Source organism: Meriones unguiculatus, chromosome 3 (assembly GCF_030254825.1).
Source record: "Meriones unguiculatus strain TT.TT164.6M chromosome 3, Bangor_MerUng_6.1, whole genome shotgun sequence".
Lineage (NCBI taxonomy): Eukaryota > Metazoa > Chordata > Mammalia > Rodentia > Muridae > Meriones > Meriones unguiculatus.
In genome coordinates this window covers 137,872,686-137,882,182 of record NC_083351.1, presented here as the reverse complement: position 1 = coordinate 137,882,182, position 9,497 = coordinate 137,872,686, and positions in this window count along the sequence as shown.

Sequence of the window (9,497 nt, the reverse complement as noted above, 5' to 3'; positions counted from 1 at the left end):
GCGATCTCCTTCCTTGCAATCCTCCTGTGGGGAGCCATGTGAGGGTCGGAGGAGAGGCCTGGCCGGTGACTGCCTTGTCCACCCTCTTTCCCCAGCGCCCGCTGTACCTTCCTGGACACATGGACAGGCAGGAACCTGGAGGAGTCTTAGCAGGCCTCAGACCTGTCCACCGGGGGAGTGGAAGGCTTGATTGTGAAGGCACCTATTCAGACTCAGGGTTTGTGTCCCTATGCTCCTGATGGAGTTTCAGCAAGAAGAGGCCAGGAGGATGAGAAGGACTCAGGTAGGAGCATGAGACTGTGTGTGAGGGGGTTCAGTAGCTGGTGTTCTGGGGGAGGGGAGCTTAAGGGGCTCCCGTTTGCGGGAGCTGTCACGGACCCTGGTCTGGGCACATGTCCTTTCGTAGGTCGGGGTCTGGACCCATGGCAGATGCGGCTCTCTGTCTCTGGGAAGGTTGGGAAGAGGTCTCACCCTGGGATCTTGTCTCCTCCTGCACCCCGCTGCCACTTCCCCCTCTCCAGATGCCTGCCTCCGCAGCACATCTGTCTCCATCCTTAGGTCTGTAGAGCCACACACTGAAGATGCAGAGCTTGGAGTGTGGTAACGGCAGCGAAACCGGGCGCTCTGGGGCCAGAGCCAGCTTGTGCACCAGAGCCAGAGAGCAGAGAGCCACCAGAAAGAAGGCTCTGTGACCCTCTGCTGCAGCCCGCTGCGGCAGCAGGCTCCAGGCAGTGCACCGCTAGCAGCTGAGGCACCTGGGTCTCACCACGTCAGCAGACACAGCCCGCCTCTCACACATCCGACCTTGGTGCAGCGCGCCCACCTCTTCAGAGAATGGCCCCGCCACACCCTTTCAGCCCCCCTTCCCCTGGGAGATTACCTTTTCACTCTCTTGGTTCTTTTCACTGTTCTGGTTAGTTTTTAGCATTGGTTTTAGTAAACTGAGAGCATTTGTTTTTCACTCCCGTCGTTGTGATTATGATGTCCACTCAGCACGCCTTGTACAGGGCATTGCAGAGTCCCTGGGGAGAGCACACTATGTGGAGATGACCGTCCTGGAGGAAGGGAGCTGAAAGCCCCGGCTCTAACAGAGACTGAGCGAACGCCTGAGGCTTGCGTCGCTGAAGCTCAGGTCCTAATGGCTAAGGTCACGTGAGCACAAGGCCAAGCACACAACCACCATTGCTGCATTCAGGTCACAGCTGGAGGGGAGGAGTGGCCAGAGCTGTAGAGCTGTCCATGCTACCACAGTGTCTAAACCACTCTGATTTTCCTGAAGGAGTGCTTACTTCCGTGTTGGGGACAGTCTGTGAACTGCAATGCAAGATTTTATTTATGTGTCCTCCTCTGTCCGTGGATATGACCTGGGCACAACCCACATGCACTCACTATGTGCTTGTGGCTTTCCTTAAGGCAACTGCACTGGTGAGTACCAGCCGTTGGGGTCCAGCATATGTGACCTCGGGCAGCTGAGGTGAGTGTGTCCCCAGTGAGGACAGTCAGCTAGTGCAGGGCCTTTAGTCCTCACAAATGCACTCATTATAGTGTCCCAGGAATGAGTGGAACTCCACCCATCTGTCACATGACATTTTGCAACTCAGTTCTCTGAAGCAGTGCCCATATTTCAGAGTCCACATCAGAGCGTGGGAGTTTAGCTTAAGTAGGGAAAGTATAGGGTGGGATGGGGTTGCATGGGTGAGGTGGGGTGGGCAGGCCCGGGTTGGCTCTAAGTCAGCTGGGAGAGCCTTATCCGATGTGGGTAGCATCAGGCTTCCTGGTCAAACAGAGTGTGCCTGTCCCTCACAGTGGGGGCCAGGACCAGGAGCAGCCACGGACAGGCTGTGACAAGATCCCAGAGGAAGTGCATGGTGGTGAAGACAGTTTTATGCACATGTGTGAACACACTGGAAGCCGCTCTGGCTGGTCCTGCGTTAATTAGCTATGAAAACAGTGAGTCTCACATGGTCTCATTAGAGGTAGCGAGGCATGAGAAGTCATAAGCGAATTATGGAGAAACGCTGTCTCAGATTTTACACATAAACAAACCGAAAGTGAAATTAACCAAAACTGATGCCACCTAAATGTACAAAAGATTATACTTAAAATGTACACAGTGAAAATCAGAACATTTCCAAAATAAATTTAGGAGTATGTAAGCTATAGTAAAGAGATACGCTATTACTCTGTTTGCGGACTGAAAGGCTCAGCAGTCTCCCCAAACGGTCACTGTCCCTTCGGCTGACATCGTCATTGCCAGGTACTTGTCAGCAGCAATGGGTGAAAACTGGTCTTGGCTCTCAGCCTCAGAGGCCTCACTCCAACCGAGCAAAGAGGGCAAGGTGAAGCTGAGCAGGTCACGCCGCCCTGAGCCAGGGAGCAGGGGAGAATCAGGGCGCCTGGCCGGCTTTCTTCTGGGATTCTGTGGAGACGGCAGATAAAAAGGGGGCGGTGTACACCCAGTGTGTGCTTCCTCTTCAATGACTCCTCCTCAGAAATGCCACCGAAGGACTCAGGTGCTCTCACCAACCTCCCAGGCTCGCTCCTTCCTTCCTTCCTTCCTTCCTTCCTTCCTTCCTTCCTTCCTTCCCTCCCTTTCATTTTTTCTTTTTTTGTTTTTGTTTTTGGCGACAGGGTTTCTCTGTGTAGCCCTGGCTGTCCTGGACACACTCTGTAGACCAGGATGGCCTCGAACTCACAGAGCTCCACCTGCCTCCCTGAGCGCTGGGACTACAGGGGTGCTCCACTGAGCCCGACTTCCTCCAGTTTCCCAAATGCGCTCAAGTCTACAGTAAATACTGAACATGAAGCTTACAGAACAGTGAGTGTATTAGAAGAAAGCAACACAGGACAGAATGGTGTGTGTGTGTGTGGGGGGGGGGGTGTTTTTCCACATGCTTGTTTGCTATTTATTTGCTGCTTGATGTAAGTCAGCATGGAAAACGTTCCCCAGGGGGGATGAGACATGGAAATACACCTCTGGCAGCAAACACAGGCTTGCTGTGTTTTAGCAACAAAGTTGTCAGACTGAGGTTTCTACATATAGCAACTGTAAATGCAGTGACCCACTGAATGGAAGCAGAGGGTAGGGCCTACCTCAAAAGTCTGGAGTAGAAGTGGATCTTCTTACTTCAGATTGAAGGAAAGTACCTTACAGATGTGCCCTCCATTTTTAATTTCTAGTTGATTCCAGACGTAGTCCAGTTGACAGGCAGGAATAGTCACCAGAGCAAGCAAGCTTTTCTCAAAGAGGAGACTGCTGTTGTTGGCCCTTTTGGTACTTGGATGAAGGGGAATCCTGGGAAGGGTGATGGTGGGACAGTGTCCCAAGGGAGGGGCATCCCGACACAGCGGAGCTCAGGAGCCACACAGCTCTGAGGGGAGACAGTGTCACAAGGATATCCTGATACAGGAGCCCAGGAATCTTACAGCTCGGAGAGGAGGCTTCCTCAGCACAGATGTTGCAGCTCCCGGAGTCGGGGGTTTACCCCAACTCCTGATGAGCTGAGGAGCCTTGGAGCCTGAGCCCCCTTCCTGCTGTGCAGCCCTTAAGGAAGAGTTACCCTAACCCCTGAGATGCTGAGGAGCTGTGGAGCCTAAGTTCCCTCTTTCTTCACTTCTTCTTTCTTCCCTTCTTCATTGCTTCTTCCAGTGAGGGAGTCACACCAGGTGGTAAATGTATTAAAAGAGATTTACTGGCGGGAGGAATCCAGGAGAGGCGGAACGAATCCAGGAACGGCTGCCTCTACTCGCAGGAGAAAGCAGCAGGGAACGGCAGACACAGACTTTATATAGCAGTTCTTAGGGGGCGGAGCTTTCTAGGGCAGGGATTTCCAGAGTGGGGATTGGTGGGATATCAAGTCCTGTGCTTGGGAAGCTGAGGGATTGGTGGACTTTCCTGTGTGGGGATTGGTTGATTCTGCTGCTCAGGGATTGGTGGGCTTTAGTGGGAAGCAAAGGGACTGGTTGGTTCTCCTGCGCAGGGATTGGTGGGGTTTTGTCCGGATTTTTCACCTCAGATTAGCGTAGTCTGGGCTGAGGGCCACTGAGGGGCTGGAGATGGCAGTTACAGAGGTCTGGGCTGCCGGAGCACACGCAGGCGGGGGTCTGGCCGCTTCTCCCCCTTGAGGGGTTACACAGTTTACAAAGATTACAGAATTTACAAGGACTTCACGGCGGGGGAGCCCTTCCCTGCAGCACGAACGGAATAGCAGGCAGAGACTGAGGAGGACCGCGGTGGGCCGCTCCTGCGAGGGCCGGAGGCCGAGGCGGGAAAGGTTGTCAGCGCGGACAGCTCCCAAGGCGCCGGTGGGCATCCTGAGCACGGCAGCAGGCTGAGGCAGGGGGACCACCGCGGACAGCTCCCACTGAGCGGCTCTCCCTGCCTCCGCCCCGGGGCGGGGAGGAGGGCTGACCCACTGCTCAAGGGCTGGACACCGCTCATGGGGTGGGAGTGCCCTGGGCCGCTTGGCTCGTTGCTGCTGTGGCAGCAGATTCTGAATTTTTTTTATTTTTATTTTTAAATTGAAGTTGAGTCTGTCACATTGGTGGTACCATCCGCCTGGCATCTTTAGACACCAGAAACAGCAGAGAAAGCGGATACAGAACAGAGAAAGAGTTCCATTTACTAGTGTAAGACCTGGGGTCTCACAGCTCAGGAGTTCAAGATCACGCCCTTCCCAGAAACTCCCCCAGACCAAGACTCATTGCAAAAGCAAGAGGTTTATTAACCATTGCACAATGGGGTCACCCCTGCCGGTCAGCAAAGAGTGGCACTGGGAGACAAAGGCCTTTAGGTTTTTAAAAGAAAAATTGCGGGAGATTTGAAGTTGCAGTTTTGGCAACTTAGGATTGGATGAGGAAGTTATAAAGTAAGATAATTGGTTAGTCTTAGGTGCTCAAGCTTGGCCAGTCCTGCCAAGTGTGGATGCAGCTGCAATTGAAGGTGGGGGTGGTTAGCTCATCCTTGAAGATTAGGGGCTACAGACTTTTGGCTGGAGGTCAAAAGCTACTCAGAAGAAGTCTAGGTTCGTTGCTAAGAAACGCTATCTCAAGGACAAGGGTCTGGTCCTTCTTTTGCTGAGTGAAGGTCATTGCTTGCTTGCCCTTTTTTTTTTTTTTTTATATCTGTCCTCACAGATAGGGTCACATTCCTTCACTCTCTGGAAAGGTACTAAGAGGCTTTAGCTTAACCTGGACCTAAAACTCAAAACTATAGGCTTTAGAAGACATATAGGTTACAAAGTTAGCCTAACCCTTTCACTAGCTTAGTTTCAACGATTAGTGTCCACTGATTGTCCACTCCCTTAACATCGTGGGAAAATTCAAAGTAAATAAAAGGTAAATGAATCCTGGGGCGGGGGGAGGGTAGGCAAGGAAGACATTATGGCACTCTGACTCTTTCTGTTCCGTCCCAGAACCAGAGTTTTTGGTAAAGCATGATATTAAGGAAAGAAATGATTCCACATGCAAAGATTGTGACTTTGTACCTCGTCATCTGAAAAGATGATCACAGCAAAGAGTCACCCATGCGCACCGAGCTTCCTCCACGATTCGATTTTCCAAAATTTTAAAGCATTTTCTTTAATGTGGCTAACTATTCCTACTCCAGTTCGAATGCCTAGAGGCCTGCTGGGGCTAAGTGGAGTTTTATTGAGAGAGTTACGTTTCTAGCAAACAAAATTACATATTTCCCTTCAGCATTGTCTCTTAACAATGCAGGTGATTTAGTGGCTTCATTATGCTCAAATTAACATGTAAAAGTGTGTACTGGAACTTTTTGATGGTTCATTGTGCATTTGTTTCTTATATACTTCAGCTATAGTGAAAGATAACTTGGTGGTAACAGAAACAGAATGAACATTAGTTTGAAGCAGCGCATGTATGCTGGAGCCGTATGTTAGCATTCTGTGTGCAAATACAATTCTGATTGCAGCTTCTACAGAACTGCAATGTAAACTTTTCGTCTTTTGCAGGGGAAACTGGATGTGTCATTTAGTGAGAAGCTATCCTCTATAGGCCCTTAAGTTCATGGCCCATTCTCCTGGGGTCCCAGTCTGAACAGGAGTGGCTACCATTGGTATCCGGGCTCCTGATATCATCAATAGAAGAGACTCTCTTCAGAATCTGGAGGAGGCGCCCACATTCTTGGAACGTGCTCCATGTTGTATCCCTACAATGCTGCTGCTTTAAATGTGTTTGCCAACCCCTGCTCTGTTGGATAGGAACTGAACGAAGTTAAAATGATTCCTTCACACTGGGCCCTTTGCATCTGGTTTCCTCAAATTTATCAGACGTGCTCATGAAATCTTTCTGCTGCGGTGAGGTTTCTTTGGAAAAGTCAGCAGTGTTGCACAGGCGGAGAGACCTGCTAGGGAGATGAAGATAGCTAGGTCAGTCATGGGATGAAAAACTAAAAGCCTCTAGCACTGTGGTTAACTCTGAGGCAGGGAATGGAGGACACAGCTCAGGAAGGGCTGGGTGACTCCAGACGCACACGGAGAGAAGCGACGGCTCATGAGGCTAGTGCCCACCTGATGTGAGCTTGCAGAGGGCTAGGGTTCTGGGCAGCTCTAGGCTGGGAGTCTCACAAGGAAGGAACAGTGTGTGTGAAGCCACGGGGCTTCTGTTTTAAGGACTTTGCTGGAAGATGGTCTGTTTCAGTCTCAGAGGAAACTACTGTGCTGCTTATTTAAGTGGGCAGTCTCTGTGGCCTTTCTTTGCCTGAGTCTTTCTCTACAAAATGTGCACCAAATTATCTACCTCAGAACTGCTGCCAGCATCCAAATGAACTTCACACATAGCCTTAGAATAATGAAAAAGAGTCACACAGACAGTATTGAGAAAACTGAATCCCATTGTCCTCATATAAAAGGGTCTCCCTCACAAGAGGATTTTAGGATACATTTTTATTGTTTTATTGAAAATTATAAGTATAAATAACCAGTACATTTCATTCTACATTCTGTCAGAATCTTTGATGTAATCCAATTTTTGATATATTGTTATTAATAGACTGTTTCTTAATGTTACTTCTGTTTATAATTGAAAGCTGCTTGTATAAGAACATACTACTTAAAATAGAATGTAACTTATGGAAAGGAAAAAAAAGTCCAAATGAAGAGATTGCATATAAGGACTAATGTTCATGTGATTTTTGCATTTTAAATATTTAATGTTTGCCTGAAAACCTGTAATTTTTTGCAGGCTCAGAAAAAGAACAGCTAAGGGAAATATAAGGTATTGGAAAAAAGGAAAAATCAGTACTTTCCTAGGGAGATGGGTCAGTGAATAAAATGCTGTGTAAACATGACGACGTGAGTTTGACCCCAGAACTCATGTGAAAGTTGGGTGCATTGGTGTGCTCTTCCTATGTCAGTTGGAGGAGGCAGAGACAGGAGGGTTCTGGAGGCCTCCTGGCCAGCCAAATTATCGCAAACGAAGGAGGCTCCAGGTTCAGTGAGAGACGGTCTCCAAAAGGAAGATGAACAGCAACAGAGGAAAGTACCCATGGTGGACTTCTGGCCTCTGCATGTGCACACACGCACACACACTAATGGGGCACCCTCACAAAACATGCATGAACATGCGTACACCAGCCATGCATGAATGCACACATGATAATATTTTACCCAATGGTAATCTTAAGAGCCAAAATGTACATGTAAAAAGATAAATTTATTCTATTTAGATTAAAGTATAAAATGAAGACTTTTTTGCAGGAAAAAAAAATTAAAAATTGTTAAGAAAGGCTAGACTCTTTTGGGGGGGAATAAATTATAATAAATTATAAATTATAATAAATTATTTCCAGAAGTACTGTGCTTCTGCTTGCACAAAAGACAGGTTATAACGACTTCCACAGTACATTTTGAATATTAAATATCAGGAGGCATTGTAAACAGTGCTCATTTTATAGGTCACAGAGCAAGAACACACCAGGGTTGATCTTACTCAAGTCTCTTGGTCATCCAGCTCATATTCAGAGGGCTGTGAGTTCCTAATTCTGGAATCTTTTACTTCCAGTTGAACAACTTACAATGGAGGGTAGTCAGACGACAGCATGAGAATCAGGCTTTCGAACATGTACCGTGGCACATATATGTATTGCATATGAACTCCACATAGTTTATGCACAGTATATACGCGCACACACATTCAGCACTGCATCACAGGACGCTGAGGGTAGATGCTGCTCATGTTACTAACATGCTAAACATTATCACAGACAAGAACTTGTGTGCCTCAGCGTGGACCTGTGACATTGTACTGTGATGGTGTGTGTGAGCCTCTCCCAGACTTTTCGTTGATTTCTTCCTCTCTGAGGCTTCTGTCTAGGCCGTTAGCAGGTCAGGTTACGTATGCCTGGAGTACTGCTGTTGTGACCTCGGAACAGTTTTTCCTGCCACCCTCATTCTGAACCATAATACACTTCCTGTGCTACTTAATTATATAGTCTGGAACCCTCTTCTTCAATGCAGTTCCAATGAAAGCATCACTCCCTTTGTGAGGCCCTGAGTGCCCAGCCTCTGCCCGGGATGTTGGTTCTTACAGTTCTTTGATTTGCTGTGTGATAAACTGCCCATACATACAGCAAATAACCAATTTGATTTGTCCTGACAGGCAGTGCTGCCTAGTTTTAGGTCAACTTGACACATGCTGTAGTCATCTGAGAGGCGAGAACTTCAACTGAGAAAACGCCTCTGTGAGATCCGGCTGTAGGATCCTAATTAATGATTGATGTGGGAGGCCGCAGCCCACTGTAGATGGTGGGGTCTGGGCTGGGGTTCCTGGGTTCTGTAAGAAAGCAGACTAAGAATGCCGCAAAGAGCAGCCCAGCAAGCAGCGCTCCTTCACGGCCCATGTGTCAGCTCCTGCTTCCAGGTCCCCGCCCTGTTTGAGTTCCTGTCCTGACTTCCTTCAGTGATGGACTTCGATGTGGAAGTGTGAGCTGAATAAACCCTTTCCTCCAGGAACAGAACGTACATATATATACACAAGCGTGTGTGTATATATTTGATTTTTTAGAATGACTTAGAGCCTGTGGTCCAGCTAGTCCAGCAATGACATTTACCAATGGGAAGTCCAAGAATCCAGTAGTGGATCAGTCCCTGAGGCTGGATGGCTCCTGCCGGAATCCTGAAGAAGTGGGCTCTAACAGTGAAGGAATGGACTTGCCAGCCAAGCATATACCTACTGCCATCTGGAGAACCCTGCCACAGCCATAAGGCTGCTGCCACCTAGTTGGCGCTGTAACTGTGTCTTCCAAAGGTCATTCCATCTCTCTATCAGGCCAGCTGCTTCAGGATGGTGGGGAACACGGTAAGAGCAGTGGATTCCATGATCATGGTCCCACTGTCTCTCTTCTCCTGCTGTGACTTCCTTGGTCAGAAGCACTCCTGTGTGGACCACCATGACAGTGGATGAGGCATTATGCTGTAAGCCCACAGAGGGTGGTTTTGGCACAAGGATCAAGGGCAGGAAAGGCAAATCCATAACCA